Source organism: Cupressus sempervirens, chromosome 1 (assembly GCF_028749045.1).
Source record: "Cupressus sempervirens isolate cs-2001-9-10 chromosome 1, ASM2874904v1, whole genome shotgun sequence".
Taxonomy (NCBI): Eukaryota; Viridiplantae; Streptophyta; class Pinopsida; order Cupressales; family Cupressaceae; genus Cupressus; species Cupressus sempervirens.
This window is the reverse complement of record NC_143118.1, coordinates 628162219-628174945: the sequence shown is the minus strand read 5'-3', so window position 1 is coordinate 628174945 and position 12727 is coordinate 628162219.

Sequence of the window (12727 nt, the reverse complement as noted above, 5' to 3'; positions counted from 1 at the left end):
CATATTTGACCAAATTGAGAAGCATTCCAATCAGCTTTGAGCCATGTGTAAATATAGAAGAAGATATTGATGTTATGATGGCTCAGATCATCAAGAGAATTGGGAAATGGGTTGAGTGGATAACAAAAATGAGCCAAAGCAAGAGCAAGCCTACTCAAGCTTCTCTAGCTGCTACTACTTCCACTTCCTCTCAAAGTGCCACATCCAGTGCTACAACTTTGGCTACTCAAGGGTTGGCTTAGTCTGTAGGAGGAGGTGATCAACCCCTGGAGAAGAATATTCCAATAGCTCCCACTTGCCAAGGAGGTTCTCTACTGGTGATTAGAGCTCAAGCTAGTACTGAAGAAAAAGGGATAGAAGAGTGAAAAGATGGAACCATCGCTCCAGCTTTGCCTCCTCACACTACCCCAATTCCATCTCTACATGTTACCCCAGTTTCATCTCCTCATCATAGCCCTACTCCATCTGCAGGTGCTTCTCTTTTGAAGCCAACTGATTCTACTATCCAGATAGTAGAAATTGGAGATGATAAGAGTAGTAGCAGCAAGTCCACTGAATCCGATGAAGCTGCAAAGAGAACTCAAGAAGAAGAGAGTGTCCCAAGTTCATCTTGGATTCGCTCTCAAGATCCGAAGAACCCCTTCTGTGCAACAATAGTAGCAATGACTCCAGTAAAGAAGAAAATGTTCAGCATAGAGTCACTTGGAATGGCTTCTAAGGTGATTGGTATAGAGTCCTGGCTTGAAGACACCTTAGAAAGAAAAAGAAAGAGGAAAGGTGAAAGTGTTCCTACAAAGGATGTTGTGTCTCAAGTGGTATGCTCTGGGTCAGCCATGGTAAAAGCTAAGAAACAAAAAACTTTATCCATACTTGGGTAGGATCTAGATACTGAACATTTGACTATGGAGATTGCAAAACCAAATAAAGTAGGGAGGATTGAAGATACGACTCCTGAAGACTTCACTCTACATTCAATTAATCTTGGAGAGGCCATGCATGATACAAAAGTTGGCCTATGCAGATCAGGCAATGAGATAATAGAAGGTTAGTTAGAAAGCCTCAAATTGTCAAAGATTAAGATGAAAGCTGAGATAGGGGAACTCCATAGATTTATCCGACAACGAGTTGTCCCATTGGCAACCATTACTAGTGTGCCTACTACTGAGAATCCTATAGTAGAAGAGGTGCAAGTGTTCATCTCACAGCTTTAGAAAGATAGACATTTTGGTCAGATTGGGAAAGAGTGGATTGATAAACTCAATGCTGATGGAGTTGCTTTGATTGATCAAATTGGGAATGTTATCCTTCGATTGGAGATTGAGAAAGATAATATCTCATCTAATCAATGCACTTTGATCACGGAGAAAGCACGATGTGGTGAGTGTATTTCTCTCCTGAAAATGATTATCTAGATGAAGGCAAAAGAGGCAGTTGAAGTAAAGATTTTGAAGAAAGGAAATGAACCCCTATTTGAATGGCTCTAGGGCATGCAATTCAAGCTAGAGATGATTCAGGAAGCTGAAAAAGGACTCAAAGAAATAGAAGATAAAGTAAAGAGAAATCAAGATAGGGCATTTGAACTGATGAAAGGATTACACACTGATCCACAAACTAGTGGTCAAGGGAAAGCCCTTATTGGAGTAGAGATAATGAAGAATAACTTCTCCATGTATTTAAGTAACCTATCAGGAATGGCTTCAAGCATTCAAAATAGAGTGAAAAAGCTACAGACATTGGGTGGATGCATACACGTAGCTACTGAAGAATTGATAGGACATCTAAATTCTATGAAAGAATTGGCTCGAGAATACTCCAAATGGCTCTTAAGATTCACTAATGTACATGTGCCCAGTCATGAGGAATTAGTTCCCATTATAGTCACCCCCAAGGCATATAGGGAAAAATTTGAAAAGGGGAAGAAGTCTAAATGATTCGATGATGCCTCCTTTTCACCTTCTTTTGTGACTTCTACCAATTTTGTAAATTTTGTAATATGACAAATTGGCACCTTGCCATTTGTCATCCTCAGAAGATGAACCGATTAAAATTCCTATTGTAACGGTCATCTCTCAACTCTATATGTATGAAGTTGAATGATTAATAAAAGGTCAAAATTTTTTTGGTGTGAAGTACTTTTTCTTGCAGTCAATTAAATGATATTTTATGTCAATCATTTTATGTTCCAGTAGGTATTATGTTCAGTCAATGCTTCCTTTTTGTTTTAAAAAGAATTAAGGAGGAACAAAGCTTCTTTCCCCTATTTTCAAGATCATGAATGAATGTGATAAGTATTGTTATGATTCATTCGGCTAAAGATTTTGTTAACATTTCTAGTTTATCAGTTATAGTTTAGATTCAAATTTCAACTTATTCTAGTCTTATGTGAATAGATTTATGGATTCATAAGATGTGTGGATACGTGAATCTGTTTCAGTATTGAGAAGTCATTCTTGCCTGAATTAAGTTCTAGTTAGGCTTAATTTGGTTTGCCTCTTCTACTCTCAGGTTAAGAGCATTCTCCACATTAGTTTTAGGAATAAAACATAATTCCTTGAACATCATTCACATAGGGAGCTGTATCTACCAATTTAGAGAGAAGCTAGTAATCAGAGGATGGCTTTCAATTGTTGTAAATAGATGTTGTTCATCATTTAGGCATTAAGACTCATATCTTCACAAGAAACAAGAAAGGACAAAAATCTGTTTACCAACAAATTTTTGGCGACTCTATTGGGGAGACGAATAGTCGCTTGATCAAAAAGCCCATGTCATGAGGGAAAATGGTACTACCTCATGAAAACATAATCCCAGTGCTCCAACCTAACCTTGATTTTCAAGATGACCAAGAGGACATAATTTCATCTCTTAACACATTTGTTTGGAGGCACAGAAGGAATACTGAACATTATCAGAATGTTAGCTAGGTGTTAGAGGAAGAAGAAAGAAGAGTCGAAGCCTTTGAAAGAGTTGTTCAAAGGAGAGATATCCAGAGAGTAGAAAGATAATTAAGATAGTAAGCTTAGAGTTAAAATACACCTAGCATCCTGGAACAATTTAGGTTCCTCAAAAGTACCAAAGAATAGGGTGGGCAAGATTCCACCTTTGATATTCTAACAAAGCTCGATTTTCCTATTTTAGAAGTTCCAAAGTGGAAAGGTGAAGGTAAAAGTTGGAGTATACCCCCTTCCCTTGTTAGAAATCAAGATGCCAGCACTTTGCATTCCACTTGTTAGGTGTTAGCACTTCACAGAGTTACTGCACCTCCAGTTGTTAACTTTCCTTCATATATTGCTAGAACAATCATGGCTGCTCCATGGGCCATGAAAATAGGGCCATTACCATTAAATTATTATCATCCACTCCCAGCTAGTTCAAGGAATAATTTTTCTAAATTCTCAAGTGATGGGAAAGTCACTACATATGAACACATTAAAGCCTTCTTTGCGGCTACCCATATATTAGGGGTGGGACATGAAGATGTTGCTGTAAGATTGTTCGTAGAGACTATTATAGATAGTGCAACAAACGGGTTTTATCATTTAGCTGATGGTTCAATAACTAATTGGGACATGATGAGAACTGAATTTGAAGCCAGATTCAAAACTGTAGAAGATGAACACACCTTGCTAGCATAGTTGACTTCAATTAAGAAGCGACCAACTATGAGCATGAGGAATTTCATTGCCAATTTCAATAAGATTAATAGTAGAATTCCTACTACTGATAGACCCACAACTAGTAATCTTAAAACTTTCTTTATTAGTACTATGCCTCTAGATATCAATTATGATCTAAGAAGAGCACGCCCCACTGATCTAGCTGATGCACAGAAGAAAGCTATTGAATGTGAGGATGACTTAATTTTCATGGGAAAATGGAAATGAGAACTTCAAACTAAAGGGAGTTCTAGTTATACCACATCATCAGAAGTTGTCTAATGAACTAGTAGCGATGAAAAAGCAATTACTCAGATTCGATAGCTCTTATTAGCAAAATTACCAAAACTCACTAGGAAGAAGCAATGAAAGTAGATTTTCGCAGCTTATAGGTTCACAACCTAGATTGCAAATCGAAGTAGCACCAAAAAAGGAAAATATGTGCATCTTTCATTTGACCATAGATCATAATAGCGAGAATTGTCTAGAGACTATTCGTATGATGTAGTTGTTATCTACTAATGAATTAAATATTGTAGCTTCGTGTTTAGAACCCAATTCTTGTTCAAATGGTGACTCTGGAAATTTATTTTTTGAATATGAATTGGATTCTGAATCAAAAGGTGAGTGTTACGCAACCATTGATGGAAATTCATACACAGTACTTACCCATGGACAAAGGATGAAGACTCAAGCCTCTAGTCATACTCCCAGAGACAACTCCAGTCCTTCTACGAGTAAGGTACATACTGATCAAGAAACATCCACTTCACAGATGGGTAAGGACAAGACAACTTTTGATTTCATTCAATTTTGTGAAGAGTCAAAAGTTCAAATTTACACTATTGATTATTTAAAGTCACATCCTTCTGAGTTAAAGAGATTAGTGGATAGATGTAAAAGAGGTACCTCAGACTTGAATCATAATGTGACTATTGAAATTGAAGATGAAACCTTAACATCTGGCTTGTTTAATCAAGAAGATTCTATTGTTTTAGCAAGCTTCCCTGGACAAAAACTTGAACCTTTTTATATTTCATTGTACATAAATGGATGTAAACTTAGTAATTGCATAATAGATTTAGGTGCATCAGATAATGTTATGCCATATTCTATAGCTAAATCCTTGGGACTAAATCTTACTAAAGTGCATGGGAGATGTTATTCTATGGATGCCAAACAAGTCCCTCTACTTGGACAGATCAAAGACACCCAAGTAGCCTTAGCTTCACATCCAAAAAAGAAACTTCCATTGACTATCCTAGTAGCTGATATTCCAGCAAGCTATGGACTTCTATTAAGTAGAAGTTTTTGTCAAGACTTGGAAGGAGAAATAAAACTGGATTGGTCTCAAGCAGTGATATCTATTGGGAATAAGAAGGTCAAATTAGAACCTGAGGAAAAGGTAAAGTTCACAGTTTTGAAATCAGACGATCCTAAAGCTCAAATTCTATATTAGGAACTGGAACTCGAAAACTATATGTTGTTTACTGAGGAAGATACGAATGAGAAAAAAGATGAAAATCAAGGTGATAAAACTCCCAATGAAAAAAAAGACGTACCAGGCATATGGATGCTTGAATTTGATGGAAGTTGTGCCTCTTCAGGATCTGGAGTAGGTGTAGTATTGATATCCCCAAAAGGAGAACTTGAACCTATGGCTTTCAAATTGGAATTTGGGAATACTAATAATACTATAGAATATGAGGCCTTATTACTTGGAATAATGTCAGCAAAGGAAAGAGGGATAAAGATTTTAAAAGCTTGAAGTGATGCCGAGCTTATTATAAAGCAAATAAAAGGGCAGTATTCTATTAAAAACCATAAGCTTAAAAATTATAGGAACAGAGTCTGGGATGAGATTGAAGGTCTAGATGCTTTTTCTATTGAAGTAGTTCCAAGGGAGATGAATACCAAAGCTGACTCCTTAGCAGTTTTTGCCTCTTTATTGCTCCCTCATCCAGATTTCAAAGACAAGATGTACCAAATCAAAATTGTATATCTATCTGCCATCCCAGATAACATAGAATCTTGGCAAGTCTTTAGTGATGATAAGAGTCTGCAGATGTTTTTAGAGAATGACGAGTCTAGTTTTGAGCATGAGTCCGGTGGAAGTGATCATGAAAGCTCTAATGTAATTGAGAAATGAGGTTAAAATAGAGAAGTTTCACTAAAAGGTAACACCATTCCTCCATATTTTGTGGCTTTAGAAAAATTGTTTAATAGACGTGATGCTTACATAAAGCAAAAGAGAGTGAAAAGGGACCTACCATAGGTGAATATGAAGGAGTTAACATTGGAGATATTCATAATCCCAAACTGATTAACATAGGGAAGTTCTGTTCACCTGAAGAAAAGGAGGCCACAAAGAATCTATTTATGGAGTATAGAGATGTTTTTGCTTGGAGTTATGAAGATTTGAAAAGTTATAAAAATGGGAAGGTAAAACATGAGATCCCACTGAAGCCTGATGCAACCCCTTTCAGACAGAGACAAAGGAATTATAATCCTAAAGTTGCAGATGCCATTTTTTGGGAGGTAGATAAGATGTTGAAGGCAAGGATAATTTATCGCATTCACCACTCCACCTAGGTAGCCAATATAGTACCCGTCAGAAAGAAGAATGGTGAGATAAGGATCTGTGTTGATTTTCACAATTTGAACCAGGCATCCTTGAAAGACAACTTTTCTCTTCCTAATATGGACTATTTATTGCAAACAATGGCAGGATCTGAAATGATGTCTATGCTTGATGGCTTCTCAGGTTATAGTTAGATTGCAGTAGAGGAGAGGATCAACATAAGACATCATTCACTACCCTTGGGGTACATTTGCATATCACAGAATGCCTTTTGGGCTTATTAACGCTAGTGCTACGTTCCAAAGGTGCATGAGTAAGACATTCACTGATTTGAAAGATCGAATCATAGTCATATATTTGGATGATCTCACCGTGTTATCAAGAAGAAGAAAAGATCATATGGAAGATTTAAGGAAAGTACTACAAAGGTGCAGAGAGAATGAAAATCTCTTAACCCAAAGAAGTCAGTTTTCTGTGTGATAGAAGGAAAGCTTTTGTGTCATATGGTGTCCCAGGAAGGCATTAGAATCGACCCTGAAAGAGTAGAGGCTATTCAGAGATTGAGTCTACCCTCAAACAAAATAGGGGTTAAGTTTTTTTTTGGATAGGTAAATTTTCTCAGAAGATTTGTGCCTGATTTCATAGAAACTACTAAACATATAGTAGACATGATGAAAGGAAATCCAAATTTTAAATGGAATGAGGCAGGAAAGCAAGCTTTTCAAGATATAGAGACCGCTATTGCCCATGCTCTAGTTTTGAGTCATCCAAATTATAAACAAGATTTCTTTATTTATTGTCATGCTTCTGAGCATACTTTGTCTACAATATTAATGCAAGATAACGATGCAGGGGTACAAGCTCCTATAGCTTTTATGAGCATACCTTTGAAAAATCATGAACTAAAATATTCACAAATTGAAAAGCATGCTTATGCAGTAGTCAGAGCATTTAAGAATTTTTGGTTCTATATCTTACATTCACATTCTGTTGTCTTTGTCCCAAATGTAGTGGTAAAAAGTGTACTAACACAATAGGAAGTAGGTTGCAATGTCAGAGGAGTGTGGGTAGCAAAGATACAGGACTATGATATTGAGATTAAACCTACAAAGTTGATAAGAGGGAATAATTTATGTAAGGCAATTGTAGAAAAAAAAATTATTGGAAGGTCAGAAGAATCGGGTGAAAAATGATTGGTGTTAGCCATAGGTCTCTGCGATCCATGGTTTCAAAACATCTCTTACCTGTTAACATATGGTGAATGTCCAAAGGGCCTAAATTCAAGGCAAAGAAGAGACCTAAAACTAAAAGTGGCTAAGTATGTCATTTGGGATGGTAAGCTTTTCAAAAGAGCTAGCAAAGAAAGAAATCTTGCAATGCCATTACAACTTTTCATATTTGTTAGACTAGTGCTAGCAGAGAAAGACATCTTGCAATGCCATTACAACCTGTGTTTGAGATACACCCCTTCACAAAGGGGGGCCTAGATTTTATTGGTCCATTCAATCCACCATTGTCAACTGGACACACTTGTATTCTCATAGCTACTGATTATTGTACATGATGGACAAAGGCATAGACATTTAGAAATTGCATTACCAAGGTGGTTATAGACTTCTTGGAGGAACACAGTCACTAGATTCGGGATGCCATTCTCCCTAGTGTGTGATAATAGATCAGCTATTGCATCAATGTTCCTAACTCGATGGGTATTAGAAAATCAAGTTATTATCAAGTTATCTTCAAATTATTATCCACAAGGGAATGGTGTTCCAGAATCTATGAACAAGAACTTGATCATAGTGATTAGACATTTTTTAAAGGAGAATCCTAAAGATTGGCATACACAACTCAAATATGTGCTATGGAAAGATTGAGTTAGAGTCAAGAATGCTTTAGGGACATCTCCATATTTTATTTTTTATGGACAAGATCCAACATTCCCACTTAGTTTCAAGATTCCCATTTTGAAATTCATGAGTGGGTATGCTGAAGATGTTGACAGAGTACAAATCAGATTGATGAATCTTTTAGAGATGGATGGAAAATTGATAGCTGCTTTGGAGCACATGGCTAAACATCAAGCTATCATCAAGAGGTAGTTCAACAAGAGGGCCATGATAAAATCCTTTTCAATATCTAACCTTGTCTTAGTTTGGGATAAGGCAAAAGAAAAGTCGGGCAGCCATACAAAGTTTCAATGCTTGTGGATTGGTCCCTATCAGATTGCAAAAATTCTCGAAGAAAATACTTTGAAGCCTAGAAGACCAAAAAAAGAAAAATCTACAAGTGTGTTTGCTTTTAGTTGCATGTTTTTTTTTAATTGTGTGTTTGTTTTCAAAGTTGCACCAGTTGAGGGGGTAGGTGTACTCAAGATTTTTATCTTGACATATCTCACAAACCATTCTTTTGATTCTAATGTTCAAGAAGAGTTATTTCTTTGTCAAAATGTTTTGATGATTTTTGCATCTTATACCAATTGAAGAATGGATGTTACTTGTAGTAGCATGGAACTTTTAGTCTTCAATTCAGGATTGTAGATCAACAAGCTCTTGACGCTTTGTAAATTTAAAGATCAGTTATCTTAGGTGTTTCCGAACAAAGGTTGAATATAGCAAGGGACGATCCAAACCCCATTGGTTAAAACAAAAGGGTATTCTTAAAGGAATTGCTAAGATCGTTGTTGGGCATGAGAGTTTCTAAAAGGTTCTTAAAAGAGGAACGCAAGGGATGTTCACAAAAGATTGAATCCAAGAAATGACATTGATGTCTTGGCCACATAGTCTAAGCATGGTCAAGAAACATAAAGAAAATATAAAGAAAAGAATGGTGTTAAGAGTGAAGGATTCTACAAAGTCTAAGAAAGGTAATCTGATTATTGGGATATGCTCTCTAAATAAGCTATCCAGTACCAAAACATTGCGTCATTGAAAAATAAAATGGTGACATTATGAGCTGCATGGAGCAAATATTCAAAAGATTGCAAATGACTTTAAATAAAAGTGACAACCCACCAAAAACCTTTAGAACTGATTCTCTCATCTAGTCAGACAAAGGATTGATAAATAACTTTCGTGAAGATTCCTGACGAATGAGCCAGATGGGGTGGAAGATTAATTATTTTTGAGTTGTCAGAGAATTTTGATAGACTACATTCTAAGATGTCAAAGGAAATGAATACACAGAGCACACACTAAACTTGGAACTCGAGATTCAGAGGTTTGACTATAAAATGACTCAAAAAATGCTTGGAGTATTTGGGATTTAGTTGGTGTTTGACACATGTCAAACGAATGTTTGCTGATGAAGAAATGCCTTTGTTATTTCTTCCTTTTGTTGGGGCTATTTATTGTGGTTCCACAACACACACCCCATTTCTATTAGAAATGGGGACCCCCTACTTAATTTTTTTGTCTAAAATTTGAGTCCTTTTGAGGTCTTACCTAGTGTCCTAGTTCATGTCCAGGTCCCGAATGGAAAACCCAGTTATCAAAAAATTAAAATTCTGAGAAGAAATTTAGACAGGTCTTTTGGAAAATTAAAAGGTGCACCAATGCACCTCATCTAGTGTGCTAGTGCACCAATAGTGTGTGAAAAGTGGCACATCACCTTTGGTGATTTAGCTGTGCACTTGCACAACACCAAAGGTGGGTGGGATCTATATAACCCCCCACCCCCTTTTCCTCACCACTTTTATTTTATTTTAATCCTCTAGCTCTTATGCTCCAAAACTCCATAGCACACTAGGTGCGCCATCTCTGCCCTTCACCTATAACACAAACAAAAAAACAATGTTGAGATTAAGGTGCACAGTAGCACACCTAATCAGGTGCACTATTGCACACCTTATTCTCTTTGAAAATCCCAAAAAATCTTAAAATACTTTAAAAAACACCATTTGAAGGTGCGCACTAGTGCACTTAACTAGATGTGCTAGTGTGCCCCCTCAAGAAAAAACAAAAACTTGCTTAAAGTCCATAATGAGGTGCAAATTAGTGCACCCTAGGAGGTGTGCTAATGCACACCTCATTATAAAAAAAAATTGTTTACAAAAGGCACACTTGGTAGGTGTACCAATTTTTGCATTTTAGGGTTTTTTTTATCAAGTTTTATCATGTTTTCAGAGCAACTAAGGTTTTGGATTTTTCTCGTATCAGTACTAGGATATGATTGATCATTGTTCTTTCAACTTTAGACTAATGGACATCTTTTTGTGTAGGTTTGATGGCATCTTCCTCATCCCCCCTTGGTGAGAAAATGACACCAAAGCCAATAGTATTCAAGTTTTAGGGTGTTCCTACAAAATCACAGTTTTGGGATGAGTACTTAGAAATTTAAGATACAGATTTAGGTCACATAGATTTGGGTGAGTTCCTAAAACTATGCAACAAACCAACTAAGAGGTCCCAGATGATATCCGTGTTGATCCGATCAAGGCTTGTCAGTGCAACATCACAGTTGGTGTTAGTGCAATCCCTGGAGTGATTATGACACTTGCAGAACACTATCTTCTTGAAGAGAGGGTAGTCAAGAGTATTATGGGAGAGATAATCCTTGATCTAAAACCCAAGAACATTGAGGAAGTATTCAATCTACCAAGGGTGGAAAAATTCATTGGACTAACCTATGAGCAAGCGAAGAGATGGTATCAAGAACATATTGACAAGGCTTCTAAGATCATCCAATCTTCATACCTTATAGAGAAGACTCTTCTGGGAAATAAAGTGGGAGAAGTAGACATGAAAAGAGGATACATGAAGGAGGATATTGGATATTCAATCATACTCTTGAGTAGAGTTATGGGTTTGTAGGCAACTAGGCACCTGGACATTTTCATGGTGCATTTCATTGAGACAATAAAAAAAGTAGAGATGCCACTGGATTGGGCTACTACTCTCAATGAGAATTTGGGTGAGCATCTAGCAGTAGTGAAGAACAATAAGAAATTTTACATGACATCATGCTTGGTGTACTTTTTAGTTGCAAGGCAATAGATTATCCAAGGCTTTATAAGAGGGGTAACATGTAGGATGTAAATGCATGATCATATATTGTATACCCTTAGTTGGCGAAGAAGAGGATTTTAGAGGAAAGAAAATAATATAGAATTGTAAATGATGCTTTCACCTTCATAATAATTTGTTTCATAGAAGGGGATTATGCGAAGAGAATATCAAAGGAGGTAGCTGCACAAATATCACTAGTTGGACCTTATTATATCTAGTTCTGTACATTCACGTATTTAAGGGTAGTAGGTACAACTCTGAACCTTAAGAAGCTCCCTAGATATCCTAGTGATAGATTAATGCTACTGGAGATTTCCTAACAACTCTTGTCTACCTATGACAGAGCTAGAAAGAAACATAAAATATGTTGGACCTGGCCTATGACTATAGGACCTTTCCAGGTGGATTGAAGACAAGATATTCCAAATTTTTGAATGTGAATGGGATCAATATCCCTTGGATGAGTATAACTCTCCTTGACCATATTTTGAAAACATTGGAAGAGTACAACACTTAGATGGCAAAACATTTCATCATGAAGAAGCCATTAAAGATAACTGGATGAATGCGACAAATGACTATGATGTCTGCATAAGGGATTATTGTAGGATGATTTTGTATCTAGTAGAGAAGGACTTGAAGAGAAAGATTCCATTGAAGATAGTGCAACAATACATGGAGGAGTTGTTTGATCCATTATTTAATAGAGACAAGATTGGTGAATGACCTATTATGAATTCTAAGATTGATAAAGAAGAGAACTTGGACATTAATCATAGGGAAAGGCATGTCATTAAATTGACGAACAATTTTATCAAAAGACCTTTCAAACTTGGTCCAATTCCAGAGACAGTGATCTTCCATGTGCAAGCTCGTCTAGCTAGAGGTAGAGGAGAAAAATTCATTGTGCCTATGTTTACATCCTAGTCACAAATAAAACCATAAATGGTGCACCAACTTGATAGGCTAGTTGGTTATTATTAGGCCCAAAAGGGTAAAGGTAAGGGCAAGAGGAAGAGCAATTCAGAGGAAAACATATAAGGGTCAAAGAATGTAGAAGCCACACAAGCCCAAGTTGATCCCCAAGTACCACTAGTTGTAGAAAGCCAAGGGGAAATAGAAATAGAAGTACAAGAGGTTTCCCCACCTCGAAAAATAGAGCAAGCCTCCCCCTCTATGCCTAAAAGAAGGAAGATTAAGACTCTAGTAAAGAAGGGACAAAAGGTGATCAAGAAAGTGATTCCTTTTCTATCAGTCCTTGAACCCATTCTAGAAGAGGTAGAAGAAGAAGGTGATGAGGATGAAGACGATGATTTACCCTTGAGTCAGAGGACTTGACTGGCTAGAGCCACATAGGAGGAACAAAGAAGAAGTTCCATGATCACACCACCATCTATCCTTGAAGAAATCATTCAAACCACTACATCATAAGATGAAATGCAAAAATTTATAGATGAGTAGGATGTGATTGGCATTGATGTCTT